The sequence below is a fragment of the Mirounga angustirostris genome, unplaced genomic scaffold (assembly GCF_029215605.1).
Source record: "Mirounga angustirostris isolate CCGP_5_RB_7025 unplaced genomic scaffold, mMirAng1.0.hap1 SCAF_2, whole genome shotgun sequence".
Lineage (NCBI taxonomy): Eukaryota > Metazoa > Chordata > Mammalia > Carnivora > Phocidae > Mirounga > Mirounga angustirostris.
Genome location: NW_026991710.1, coordinates 63,525,437 through 63,541,315, shown reverse-complemented (window position 1 = coordinate 63,541,315; position 15,879 = coordinate 63,525,437).

Sequence of the window (15,879 nt, the reverse complement as noted above, 5' to 3'; positions counted from 1 at the left end):
TGGGAGAAGATATTTGCAAATGACATATCAGATAAAGGGCTAGTATCCAAAACCTATAAAGAACTCATCAAACTCAACACCCAAAGAACAAAGAATCCAATCAAGAAATGGGCAGAAGACATGAACAGACATTTTTCCAAAGAAGACATCCAAATGGCCAACAGACACATGAAAAAGTGCTCAATATTGCTTGGCATCAGGGAAATCCAAATCAAAACCTCAATGAGATACCACCTCACACCAGTCAGAATGGCTAAAATTAACAAGTCAGGAAATGACAGATGTTGGTGGGGATGCGGAGAAAGGGGAACCCTCCTACACTCTTGGTGGGAATGCAAGCTGGTGCAGCCACTCTGGAAAACTGTATGGAGGTTCCTCAAAAAGTTGCAAATAGAGCCACCATATGATCCAGCAATTGCACTACTGGGTATTTACCCCAAAGATACAAAAGTAGGGATCCGAAGGGGTACGTGCACCCCAATGTTTTATAGCAGCAATGTCCACAATAGCCAAACTGTGGAAAGAGCCAAGATGTCCATCGACAGATGAATGGATAAAGAAGAGGTGGTATATATATACAATGGAATATTATGCAGCCATCAAAAGGAATGAGATCTTGCCATTTGCAACGACGTGGATGGAACTGGAGGGTATTATGTTGAGTGAAATAAGTCAAACAGAGAAAGATATGTATCATATGATCTCACTGATATGAGGAATTCTTAATTGCAGGAAACAAACTGAGGGTTGCTGGAGTGGGGGGTGGGGTGGAGGGATGGGGTGACTGGGTGATAGACACTGGGGAGGGTATGTGCTCTGGTAAGCGCTGTGAATTGTGCAAGACTGTTGAATCTCAGATCTGTACCTCTGAAACAAATAATGCAATATCTGTTAAGAAAAAAAAAAAAGAAGAAGAAGAAGGTAGCGGGCGGGGAAGAATGAAGCGGGGGAAATCGGAGGGGTAGACGAACCATGAGAGATGATGGACTCTGAAAAACAAACAGGGTTCTGGAGGGGAGGGGGGTGGGAGGATGGGTTAGCCTGGTGGTGGGTATTGAGGAGGGCACATTCTGCATGGAGCACTGGGTGTTATGCACAAACAATGAATCATGGAACACTTCATCTAAAACCTATGATGTAATGTATGGGTATTAACATAAGAATAAAAATAAATAAATAAAAATAAAAAATAAAAAATAAAAAAAATAAAAAGGTATTTGGTCACAGTATACTTTTAGCTATACCAAAATATTAAAAGATTTTAAGTTCTTTATGATTAACAACCTCACTTCCCTAGAATAAGAAAAGGTTATATATTTTTTTAATTATGTAACTGTGAAAATTGTGAATTTGTCCTCTAGTGCTATGGTTGAAGTTGTTGAGAACTGAGGATATTTGCCAAATGAAGCTGTCTCTCTAACTCTGTAACACTCTGATGCAAATACTTTAGAAGCACCAAATACAGATAGGAGAGAGTCACTCTTCCTTATCACAAGAACTGCATGTTGGGCAGGAGATTTGCAGCCCTTGCAACTATCAAAAAATCCCTAAACTTATCACTCTAACAGCACCTTAAGAGGGATAGAAAACTGAGACATATTCACTGTTCTAAATACACTGCAATATTAGCCAAAAAACACAAATTTTAATGAACATAGGAAGTATAATCATATAACCCTGTTCAAGGAATTTTGGGTCCCAACTGTTCCTCAAGATTTTAGTTAAGCTATACGTTTGCTTATTTTCTGTTCTTTTTTTCTCCTCTCCTGCTACAACCAAATTTACCTTTAAGGTCCACATCCCTTCTTGTCCTTCCGGCAAATCTGATTCTAACATCTTCTGAGGAAAGATTTTCCCATACTTTAGGAAATTTAAAGTGATACGGGAATGAGCTGAGAAGCAGAAAGTTGGCAGACAAATTACAATTCTAAACTATACTTCCTGCTTGTAATTATGCACACAATGCATAACTCAGACTAATCCAATGCCTTAGAAATCATAATTTCATCTTTAAAAAAAAGAAGTTATAGCTACTTATTTCCCTTAATCAGATACATGGGATTAAATGAAACTTTCATAGAGTTAATCACTTGACTCCTCCCCACCATAGAGATTCATAAATGACAAAAATATTTAAATCTTATATGTATTGTCTTCATGTTAATAAAAGATTTTCCCAGTAATCTGATGATGATACTTTGGTAGAGACCATCTGCCATTTAAAGTATCATTGCCAAGAGCAGAGAGGTGGTACATTAATTTGTGCTATACAATAAGTGCCTTTCTCAGCTTGGTTTCCTCAGTGGATGCTCTTATGGGATGACAGTTAACAGAACTCAGTGTGATGCAGCAGAACCCTATCCAAAGTTCACAGATAAGCAGATGAGGGAGGTTAGAGGTGATGCAGCCGGCCAGGCCCTCTGGAGTTGACTGCCTGCCCAGTTTGCCTCTATAACAGGCAGAAGGGTCTTCCAGCATTTATGTAAAAAATAAGAAGACATAAGTGAGGGAGGGAACAGGGGAGAGGTTGTATTAACACACAGGGAAAAGAACTGAGAAGGGAAATGGCCAAACAAATGCTTCTTGTCAGACAGAATATTTCTCTGCAATAAGCACTTCTTAATCAAAGGACTTCAAGCTATGACATCTTTAGCTACACCATTAGTGGTTCAAAATTCATTCCAGCCTAATAGTGGAAAGAAGAAATCATAAAACATCACTGAAACCTATCAATGACCTAAATTTTGTTATTGCTTAACTCTTTATAAATACACATGTAGTTATCATGGAAATACAATGTGCCACTGCTTGAATTCCCCTCTCTTACTTATTATGATCTACTCTAAGAGCAATGTTCTTCAAATTTACTCTTAATATCTCTCCTCTATGTTCATGGGGTTGAATTCCCATTAGTATAGTTGCATTGAATTACCAGACTACATTAATTTAAAATATCTGCAGAAAATAATACCACTCTAAAATTAAACAACCAAAAAAAAAAAGTTTAAAACAAGCTTAACTGAATAATCAATACAGATCCATTTTCTGTAAATGTTCTATAATTAGAATTGCAGCAAACTTTGAAAAGTTTCCAGTGTTATATTTACCATTTGCATCTGGGAAATAGTGACCATGCTAAGGAAAACAGTGGGATAACAGGGAGAAAGAAGAGATGGAGAAAGATCCAGGAGCTGTGACTGTATTAGTGACTTATCATCACTAATGTTGATATATGATTACTGAAGTATTAGACAAAACATATGTGAAAGTTCCTCCAAAAATATACAACTGTCAACAGTTTTATGTTTGGATGTTAATAGGCCATAAGAAAATCGTGTTCAATGAAACTTTGAGCTCAATAAAGTATATTCTTCAGTTCCAAGTAAATAGAGGAGGAAAAAATACAAAATTCAGAAGTCAGATAAAATGAACTTTAAAGGAAACATTTAGCTTCACAGGGGAATTCTACCAAACATTTAAAAAGAGTTGATACCTACTCTTCTCAAACTATCCCAAAAAATAAAAATGGGAGGAAAACTTCCAAACTCATTCTATGAAGCCAGCATTACCCTGATTCCAAAACCAGATAAAGACTCCACTAAAAAAGAAAACTACAGGCCAATATCCCTGATGAACATGGATGCAAAAATTCTCACTAAAATACTAGCAAACTGAATCCAACAGTACATTAAAAGAATCATTCACCATGATCAACTGGGACTTATTCCTGGGCTTCAAGGGTGGTTCAATATTCACAAATCAATCAACATGATACACCGCATTAATAAAAGCAAGTATAAGAACCATACGATCCTCTCAATAGATGCATTTGACAAAGTACAACATCCATTCATGATAAAAACCCTCAATAAAGCGGGGACAGAGGTAACATACCTCAACATAATAAAGGCCATATACAAAAACCCACAGCTAATATCATCCTCAATGGGGGAAAACAGAGCTTTTACTCTACAGTCAAGACAGGGATTTCCACTTTCACCACTGTTACTTATATAGTACTTGAAGTCCTAGCCTCAGCAATCAGACAATAAAAAGAAATAAAAGGCATCCAAATGGCAGGGAAGAAGTCAAACTTTCACTATTTGCAGATGACATGATACTCTATTATAGTAAATCCAAAAGACTCCAGCAAAAAATTTGCTAGAATTGACACACAAATTCAGTAAAGTTGCAGAATTACAAAATCAATTGTACAGAAATCAGTTGCATTTCTATAAACCAATAATGAAGCAGCAGAAAGAGAAATTGAGGAATCAATCCCATTTACAGTTGCACCAAAAACCATAAGATACCTAGGAACAAACCTACCAAAGAAAGAAAAGATCTATATTTTGAAAATTATAAAACACTGATGAAAGAAATTGAAGATGACACAAAGAAATGGAAAACCATTCCATATTCATTGATTGGAAGAATAAATATTTTAAATGTCTATACTACCCAAAGCAATCTACACATTTAATGCAATCCCTATTGAAATACTACCAGCATTTTTCACAGAGGTAGAACAAACAATCCTAAATTTGTATGGAACCACAAAAGACCCTGTATAACCAAAGCAACCTTGAAAAAGAAAAGCAAAGCTGGAGGCATCACAATTCCAGACTTTAAGTTATATTACAAAGCTGTAGTCATCAAGACAGTATGGTACTGGCACAAAAACACACATATAGATCAATGGAACAGAATAGAAAACCCAGAAATGGACCCACAACCATATGGTCAACTAATCTTTGACAAAACAGGAAAGAAAAGAATATCCAATGGAAAAAAGACAGTTTCTTCAACAAACAGTGCTGGGAAAACTGTACAGCAACATGCAGAAGAATGAAACTGGATCACTTTCTTACACCATACACAAAAATAAATTCAAAGTGGGTGAGACATTCAATTCAAAATGTGAGACAGGAATCCATCAAAATCCTAGAGGAGAACACAGGCAGAAACTTCCTTAACATGGGCCATAACAACTTCTTTCTAAATATGTCTCCTGAGGCAAGGGAAACAAAAGCAAAAATAAACTATAGGGACTTCATCAAGATAAAAAGCTTCTGCACAGTGAAGCAAACAATTACCAAAACTATAAGGCAGCCTATGGAATGGGAAAAGATATTTGCAAATGGCATAGCCAATAAAGGGTTAGGATCCAAAATATTAAAGAACTTATAAAACTGAACATGCAAAAAAAAAAAATAATGATCCAGTTAAAAAATAGGCAAAAGACATGAATAGACATTTTTTTCAAGGAAGACATCCAGATGGCTAAGACACATAAAAAGATGCTCATCATTCTTAATCAGAGAAATACAAATCAAAACCATGATGAGATACCACCTCACACCTGTCAGAATAGCTAAAATTAATAACACAGGAAACAACAGGTATTGGTGAGGATGCAGAGAAAGGGGAAACTTTCATTCTGTTGGTAGGAATGCAAACTGGTGGAACCACTGTGGAAAACACTATGGAGGTTCCTCAAAAAGTTAAAAATAGAACTACCCTACAACCCAGCAATTACACGACTAGGTATTTACCCAAAGGATAGAAAAATACTGATTCAAAGGGATGCATGCTCTCCAATGTTTATAGCAGCATTATCTACAATAGCCAAATTATTGAAAAAGCCCATCAACTGATGAATGGATAAAGAAGAGGTGGTATATACATATAATGGAATATTACTCAACCATCAAAAAGAATGAAATCTTGCCACTTGCAATGATGTGGTTGGAGCTAGTGTATTGTGCTAAGTGAAATAAGTCAGAAAAAGACAAATACCATATGATTTCAGTCATATGTGGAATTTAAGAAATAAAACAGATGAACATAGGGGAAAAAAAGAAAAAAGAGAGGCAAACCAGGAGACAGACTCAACTATAGAGAACAAACTGAGGGTTACTGGAGGAAAGGTGAGTGGGGGGATGGGTTAAATGGGTGAAAAAAATAAAATAAAGGAAACATCTAGTATTTCTTTATCGAAATTTTTTATAATATTGGTAACATTCAGTTAAAGTCAAGTAGCATATTGTTTGATTTACTTTTTATTTATTACTGCCATTTTTAGGGATTTGAGTAGGGATGGAAAATTGCAACATCTCACTCTTCCATTCTAATCCAGAACTATAAACCACCTAATCACTAAAAATAAGTTGTTTGTTGTTTTTTTTAAATATGATTTTTTAATAGAGATTTTAACTTTCTTATTAGTAGTGGAAGCATATGTGCAGCTTTAGATACACAAACACCTCAAGAATTACTGTAAGACAATTCTGATAATGAGACAATTCTGAAGAAACAGCTCTTCAAATAAGAGGGATTCCAAGAGACATGGACAGGGCCTGTGTGCCTGTCAATCACACTATCACCATCAGAGTTTTAAAAACCATTTTATTGACAATTCTTTACATTACTTATAAAACCCTCATTCTTTGAATGCACCAAAAATTTCTATATAAGTTAAGACTATAGCATGAAGTATAGGGTTAGATATCCAAATAAATTGTGTGGAGTAGCCTTAGAGGGAAATATTAAAATTTGAACCCTTATTTCTTATTTTAAACTTCTCCCTAGATTAATATATCTACGCTGTTAAAACATCTCAGAGTTTTTTCCACTTTCCTTTTAAAACCTATCAGTTCCTCTTTCCCCAGTGGAGGTCTGTATTTTTTTTTAAGTGGCAACCAACATAAATGATATATAATTATAAATAAATAAAGTGATTCCACAAACTGTAATAGAAATTACTTTATGCCTACACACTTGTTGGGCCTTACATTCAGGACAGATGAGTTCTTTAGGCCTGGTCTTCCTAGGGGATAGCATTATAGTTGGATTAGAATTCTGGATACCCATGCTTATATATTAAAAATACCACACATAAAAATGGTCTACAGCTTTAATTGAAGGTGAGCACATGGGTCTCATACTGTCTCACATCGTTATTTTCCTAACCATGTGTCTTGTGTCAACATGGATCATTTTATAAAGGATATTTAAGATGCAAGATTCATCAGAATGATGCAAGAAGATAAAAGAAGATACAATGCATTCATGTTTCAATGTGTTAGTTTCATGTCTACCAAGATGTTTTTAAAGGAAACAATGGTGTCTCGATTCATTGCTTAATCAGTGAGCTAAAATGAAAAAAAAGAATTCTTACCTGTTTCTCTCCCAGAATATTCCTGTAGCTAGGGGTAAAGCCATTTGTCTTGCTATTTCCTCACCTGAAAAAGATATGTTGAAGCCTTTTCTCTGAGCAGGAATACTGGGAAATAGAAGAAGACCAAGGGCCAAATAGAAGTTACTGAGAAAGGTAAAGCATCAAGTAGTTATGAGGGCCCACCATGTTAAATCCAGCTTTTGGGCTCAATGTCAATAGATTTTGGGCTCCAGAATATTTTTAGGATGAGTTAATTTTATATAAAATGACTGATAATAGTTAAAAATACTATTCTAGAGGTGCTTGGGTGGCTCAAACTCTTGGTTTTAGTTCAGGTCATGATCTCATGGTCATGAGGTAGAGTCCCACATCTGGTCCTGCACTCAGCAGAGTCTGCTTGACATTCTTTCCTCCTCCATCTCCTTCCCCCTTTTCTCCTCCCACTCTGCTCCTACCCCAGCTCACACTCTCTCTAAAATAAATAAATAAATAAATGTTTTTTAAAAATGCTATTCTAAATAAATTCTATTCTAAATAATATATTTTTCAATAGTGATTCTAATAATTGACATGTATTAACATCAAATTATTTTTATTTTTAGAATAGTAACTTATAAAAATAAGAAACTATATTATGACATTGCATTAGTAAAAATGCAATGTGGTATTATAGGGGAAGAAAAAACATTAGAATAATGTTATCAGGAAACATGTAGAACTTATGTGAAGACAGAGAAGTATAGAAGATAGTTAATACTTTCCTAAACAGGAAACTAAGACTACAAAGTTGTTAATGCTACTCAAAGTGATCTATGCAATTAATGTATTCTTGGTCAAAATGCCAATGGGATTTATGTATTTTTTCAAGAAAATGACAAAATTGTGTTAAAGACCAAACTTAAAAACTATTGAAAAGGAACTGAAGATTTAATAAGCTCACCAAGTGTAAAACCATGAAGTCACAATAACAATTAAGTTAATGTGATCCTGACAAAGGAATGGACAAATAAATCAATGAAATAAAACAATGGCTGAAAAGTATTCTCTGCATGTGGGAAATGTGGCAATACAAACAGTGAGCAATTGTTAAGCAATGGTTTTGCAATTAGATATAAGCAAGGTGGGAAAACATACTGAGGTATCATTTCATGTAATAGGTAAAATTAAATTTTAGGTGATTTTAATTAATAAAAAAATCAAAATATCCATATAGAAGAAATATAGGCTAATATTTAACTCTCCATGGGAAAAAAATTCCAAGTGTAACAGAGTAGAGGAAAACAAAGAAAGACATATCTTGGTTTAACTACATAAAAATGAAAGTATTCTCCAGCAAACACATCATATTAAAAATCAAGAGAACCATAAAACTGGGAAAATACAAAAGGGTAAAAACTTCCTATATGCAATACGGTATACAAATGCAAAAAAAAGAACAGGACGAGCACTTTAAACTTTGTATTCAAGGGTGCCTGGGTGGCTCAGTCAGTTAAGCATCTGCCTTTGGCTCAGGTCATGATCCCAGGGTCCTGGGATTGAGCCCCGCATTGGGCTCCCTGTTCAGCAGGGGAGTCTGCTTTTCCCTCTGGCCCTCCCCTTGCTCATGCTTACTCACTCTCTCTCTCTTTCTCAGATAAATAAATTTTTAAAAATCTTAAAAAAAAAACCTATATATTCATCAGAAAACTATCAGAAAAAAATGTTAATTTCTTTATCAAAAATGCAAATATAATTGAGATATCATTCATATAACTATCAAGTTAGTAAAGATTTAAAGAATAATAGAGACTATGAAATGAAAAAGGTATTCTGTCAGAGTGAAATAAAACACTTCTGGAAAATAGTTTGACAACCTACTTGAAGAACCTTAGAAATATTTTTATCTTCTCAGTACTAATTTTATTTCTAAGAATAAAAAATTAATTATATAGAAACAAAGATTTATTCACAGAGATATTCAGCGCAATATTAGTTGGGATAGTGGAAAAATAGACACAATACATTTCTACTAAAAAAGTGTATAAATAAATTTTACAAAGTGGAAAATATGTTGTCATTATAAATAGAACCTCAGACATAATTGTATGAAAAAGTATTTAGGGTAGATTGTTAAGCCAAAAACAAAAACATAAAATGAATACACATAGTCTCAATCTTACTGCAATACATCAAAGATCTATGAGCATCTCTGAGTGATGATTATTTTTTTCTTTTCTTACACTCTCCTGAATTTCCTACAATGAGAGAATATTAGTTACATCATCAGCAGTAAAAGTATTGTAAAGAAGAGTCAGCTCCCTATTTCAATGATGGTCTACTATTCTACCATGGTTACCCAAGCTTGAAATTTCAAGTTATCAATTCATCTTCTCTATCCCTTTCCTCTCCCTTCTCAACTCAGTCTTCAGCGTTCAGGATTTGACTGAAAATTCATTCAATCTCCAGATATTTACTGATACCTGCCATGTTTCTGAATTGTTCTATTGCTGGAGATTACAATAGTTACCAAACAGACAAAAATCCCCTTCCTCAAGGAGGACTTTCTAAATGAATGAGATGGGTTATTGGAGGAAAAAAGTAAAATATATAGTTTGTTAAATGGTAATAAAATCAATGGAAAAGAATACAACAGAATCAATGAGATTTGGAGATATGAGTTGGTTGGATATGGGATATGAGACAGAGTCAATAACAACATCCCATATCTTCTTATTCCCATTCTCATTAATATTAGCATTCAAAACATTACTTATAAATTTAAGTCTTCCCAGTTCTTCTGTTACAACATCTCTAGAGTGATCTTAGGTTGCATTGCTTTTCTTTTTTTATTTTGCACTCTTTTATACATATGTAAAATTTTAATATATGCTTTACATATATTATTTCAAAATATAAATTTTTACATAAAAATGTATATAAAACTTACATAGAAAATATGACAAACCCACTGCCCCAAATTAATTATTGTTAATATCATTCCATTCTTGCTTGAAGGAATATAGCAATATAGATAAAGTTAAGGCCTGCTTAATTCCCTTCACATTCTCATTCCTTTCTTTCTCTCTCATTGATGACCACTACCTTCATTATGTTGTACTAGCATTCTTTTTTTCTGACTATATTACATATGTAACAATAAATGGTGTATATTTGATGTTTAAATTAACATAAATAATAGACCATGCATATTGTGCTAAGTTGTTTCTCATTCAACACTGAGGTTTGCAGTTTTGTTTTTGTTTTTCTTTTTTTTTAAAGATTTTATTTATTTGACAGAGAGAGATACAGCGAGAGAGGGAACACAAGCAGCAGGAGTGGGAGAGGGAGAAGCAGGCTTCCCGCTGAGCAGGGAGCCCGATGCGGGGCTCGATCCCAGGACCCTGGGATCACGACCTGAGCCGAAGGCAGACGCTTAACAACTGAGCCACCCAGGCGCCCCGGTTTGCAGTTTTTAGAGAGCTATTTGACACATAAAGCTAGTTCATTTCCTTGGTTTCTATTTAATTAATTTCTGCCATTTTGTTTATAATTTAGTCCCTTCAACTTTCTTGAAGATTATTCCATTTTCCCCTGCTTTGCTTCCTGGCTTGAAACCTGAACTTATTTATTTTCAGTCTTTCTTGGATTTTAAGAAATGTACATAAAGCTATAAATTTACAAGTACTTTATTTAGCTTCAAATCACAAATTTGATTCATGGTATTTTCATTCTCATTAGATGCACTGGATTTTTTTCATTAACCTATTGGTTACTTGGGAGTGAGAGTTCCTTACAATCTGTTAAATAGTCATTTTCTTCTTTAGTAAAAATTCCATGTAGGCTTGAAACCAATGTATATTCCATATTTGGTGCAGGTTTTTTGTTATTGTTGCTTATATCTTCTGTATTCTTTCTCACTTTTTTCCCAATCTATCAAATTCCAAAACAAGTTTGTAGAAATCTCCCACTGTGATTGTTGATCCTTTCATGTCAAATTTTTATTCTATCAGTTGTTGCTTTGCATATTTTGAGTTTACCTCTTAGGTACTTGGAGACATGCTAATTCCCAATTATTTTTCCATCATGGATTTTCTTTTTCATTCTTATGTTGCATTTTTCTTAATTCATACTAAAACTTTTACCTTAAATTATTGTTTGATATAATATTGCCTAACTTTCTTTTGCATAGTATAATTTCTCTACCTCTTCATTCAGTATTTTTTCTCCTGGTTGTATCTTTTGTAAATAACTCAGATAAATTTTACTATTTTAATAAATCTTATAGTTTTTACTTTTATTAGGTGAGTCCTTCAGACAGACTGAATAATACCACTGGCTTTTCTGGTTCTCCAGTGTACATAGCAGATCATGGGACTCCTGAGCCTCCATAACCACATGAGTCAATTCCTATAATAAATCTCCTCTTATATGTATCCACAGGTATATCCTACTAGTTCCATGTCTCTGAAGAAAACTAACACAGATTTTGGTACAGAAATTTATTTCTCACAGTTCTGGAGGCTGGAAGTCCTGAAATCTGCATGTTAGCATGGTCGAGGGAGGGCCCTCTTCTGGGCTGTAGACTTCTCATTATATCCTTACACGGCAGAAGGGGCAAGGGAGCTCTCCTAGGTCTCTTACATTAAGGATGCTCTATCCCATTCATGACTGCTCTATCCTCATGACCTAATCACCTCCCAAAGGCCCCACCTCCTTATACCATCACCTTGGGAGTTAGAATTTTAGTATATTCATTTTAAGGGGACATCTTCAGACCATAGCAAATTGTTTCTAGGAAAAAGCCAAACAAATAGCTCTTGTCAATAAATGGTGAATTAATTACGTTGGAAACATTACCTACATATTTTAGAAAATTAATCCAGAAGTCACAATAGGCGGTTACTAAAATTATGGACACTGAAGTTCTATATTTAAAAAATCACACACTGGCATATTGATAAAAATCACATACTGGTTTATAAAATTTCCACCTGGAAATTACATATATCACTTCTACTCTCATTTTATTAGCCAAAGAAAACTGGATGACTCTGGCTATCTAAAGTGGACAGGAAGTATAATTTTACATGCCCAAAAGTAAAAGAGGAGGGAATATTTAGTGAAAAGCAAAATAACTACTCATGTTCTGCCTTCTGGTCATCAAATAAATATGGCCATTCAGATGATCAGAAGTTCTAGAGATTTTGTATGTCCCCTCCCTTAAACTAGGAAATATTTCTGGACTAGGTTCCAATCCTGTGCAAACAGAGGGTCCCCTCAATCCACTGTTCTCTGTGACTTCTGCTTCTATTCAATGGGAGGTCCTTCCTTTTCAATTATCCTACTAGGTCCTATATAAAGTAAGCACTGGAGAATATTTCCTCCTTGGAGTTTAAGAAGTTTTTCAGATGGTTCCTGAAAGCTGAGAGAGCAAGGGTCATCTTAGGTATCAAGTAGTCATAGATTTTTTTTAGTCAAAATTTATGAGGTTTTGTCAATAAAATCAACAATTCAGTAGGAACCCAGTTCAACTTGTTCCTTTGCATGGGGGCACTTAAATGTCAGCTTTAAAACAATTTTAGCAGTCTCTTGGCCTTCTTCCATGCCAAATTTTCCACTTTTCTATATAGACACTGTGGTCATTAACAATTGTTTTCTCCATTTCTCTAATCCTTACTTCTTGACTAGCTCTAGTGCTCATATCAGACCCAGATGACTAAGACAGCCTTTGCCCATCCCACACTAATTCTGTTAGAGGTTAGACTATGTACTTACAGCAGTTATTGTTTTTGTTGTTGCTGCTGTTGTTATTGTTGATGATGATGATGATGTGGGAACCTATAATGCAGGGGCCCTGACTTGATTCTCCTGTGTAATTCCATGATTCCTGGATGTATTCTCAGCTACTCTTTATTCCTTTTTATATCCTTCAAAGTGTAAACCACTACTGTCCAAACCACAAATCTCTCCTCAGTACCTACAGTTAGTGTATAGAATCAAGTTAAACATGATAGAACTGCATCTGAAAGAAGATTAAATAAATTTTCAAGTCATTTCTGACTATCACAAAATCTACCACTGGTAATAGTTTTATTTCAGTAATCCAGTCTTACCATAAATACATCAATATTACTGTTTAAAAGGGAAAAAGTAAAGCAACAAAACAAACCCACAAACCATAGAGACTGATGCCTATAGTACTTGAACAGATGCTTAAAAGATAGTCACCTCCAGATTGTTGGCTCAAGGGTTACCTGCTCAATGAGGGCTTACATTCATCCCATTCCTTTCTCTTCTTTTTTTTTTTTTTTGAGATATACTTTACATTCTACGAAATTTACCTTTTAAAGTGTACAATTCAGTGGTTTTTAATATATTTGCAAATATATACAACCATCACCGTTATCTAATTTTAGAACATTTTCATTAACCTAAAAAGAAATCCTATACATGTTAGCACTCACATACTATTTTCCCTCTTCCTAGATTCTGGCAACCATTAATCTATTTCATTTATAAGGATTCACCTTTTGTGGACTATGCTTATAAATGAAATCATGCAATGTATGGCCTTTTGTCTGACTTCCTTCACTTAGCATAAAGTTTTCAAAATCTATTCATGTTGTAACATGAATCATTCATTTTTATGGCTGAATAATATTTCATTGTAAAAATATTTATAAATACATTTTGTTTATATATTCATCAGCTGATGGAACATTCAGGTTAGTTCCAGTTTGGGGTTATTATGAATAATTCACTATTTTTATATGATTATTGGTCAGTTTGAACATTCTTGGATGATTTGCCCTTGATCAGCATCTACTCTTTCCTTAGTTGACCTCTGCTGATGTTTCATCTGAGAAGTTTGAGGTTGTCTTATTGTTATAACTGTGTTAGAATAGTGAGACAGAACCTACCTTTACTGACTCTTAACTATATTTCCCCCTTCTCTGTACCCACATGGCAATATCTTGCCTTATAAACTTTGTTGGACTTGGAGTTCGTTAATTGTTACTTGAAGGCTGTTACACACAGACACACACACGTATTTTTAAAATGTTTTTATTAAGACTGGGGTCTATTAGTAACCTATTAGTCATAGTGTTTACCACCAGACACATACATGTGTGTTGATAATAGCATGTCAGAGACAGAGTTCAAATGTTGTCTAAATTTCCTTTGACTTGTGTGACTAGACCCCAGCATTATTTCACATAAAAGCCTTTTATTCTTCATGAAGGAAATGCTTTTATTACACAATTATTATGACCTTTTTTGTCTTAACATCTCTGATCATAATTTTAAAAAAAGATTATAGACTTGTTTTCAGTAATTATGGGATAAGTGCTATTATTCAGTTTGCAAATGTTGCCTAATTTTTTTTTAATCATGAAGGAGGAGGAAGATCATGGAATAGCAGAAGAAAAGATGGGGAGGAAGGGAAGGAGGGAATCAAATAAATAAAAGTAAACATATCCACTCTTTTATTTGGTTCAATATGGTTCTTAATAACATTTATAACGGAGACTATCAGAGTGAAAATATTTTTAGATTCCAGATAATGTTTTTAGAAGGACCACAGAAGCACATTTTGTTAGGGACATATTTTATTGGTTAGTGCATAAAACTCCGACCCTTGGTTGAATTAACCTCACTTGAGAATAATTAAAAGTTATACTTAATTTCCACAACTGTCACAGAGGACATGATTTCTAGGACTAGATCAGCAACCAGAGTTCTAGATTAGTAGCTATGTGAATCCTGAAATAATAAAACTATCCATACCCCTGAAATATTTTGTTCATTTCTAATTAAAGATTATTGCATCCTCAGTTGGAAATTTACTCTGAGACATCTTATCCAGAGGTTCTAAACAATGTAAACCACATACCTTAATTTGATTGTTGTCACTGAACTGAGTTTCAGTCAGCCTTTGTGACTCAAAATCCTTCTCAGTTTTAGGTTTTACTAATTGGAGTTCAGAAACAGTTGTTTCTTCAATTCTACAACACCTTGAGTTCAAGCACTCTACTTCCATTCATTTCTACTTTCAAGCAAATTCTTTTCTGATCTTGTCTATTTCATATAATTCCTCATCAAATGCAGCCACCATCAAGTGACACATACTAACAAGGCTGTTTTTTAACCTCCTACCCTAGAGCTACAAGTTCATTAGATACATTGTCTTATTTTCATATCTTCACAAACAATTTTACCAAATATTCTGCCACCACATAACATAGATTGCCATCCTTCCAGCATCCAGAAATAGTTTCTTCATTGCCTCTCACCAGAAAGCTAAGCCAACGTAACATATTTTAGACTTTATGACATCTCCCTTTGGTAATTTTTGAATCTGTCAGAATAAGCTGGAATACACCATAGTAACAAACAAAAATCTCATGGCTTATCACATAAATGTCTATTTCCTGTCCAAGATGGGTCAGCAATGGCTGTGCCCTGGGTCTCTCAAGGACCCAGAATGATAGAGATTTATTCTATCTTATACTTTTAAGACTTCTGCAGCAGGGAAAAAGTAACATGGCAACACACGTACAGGTTCTCAAGGTTTTCACGAGGAAATGATACATATCACTAGCCTAGAGCAAGATATTCGGTCATACCTAATATCCAAGGGGGCAGGTAAGTGCTTTCTTAGTATGCAAGCAGGAAGAAGGGAGCTAGAAATATTTGGTGAACAACAATAATTTCCACGG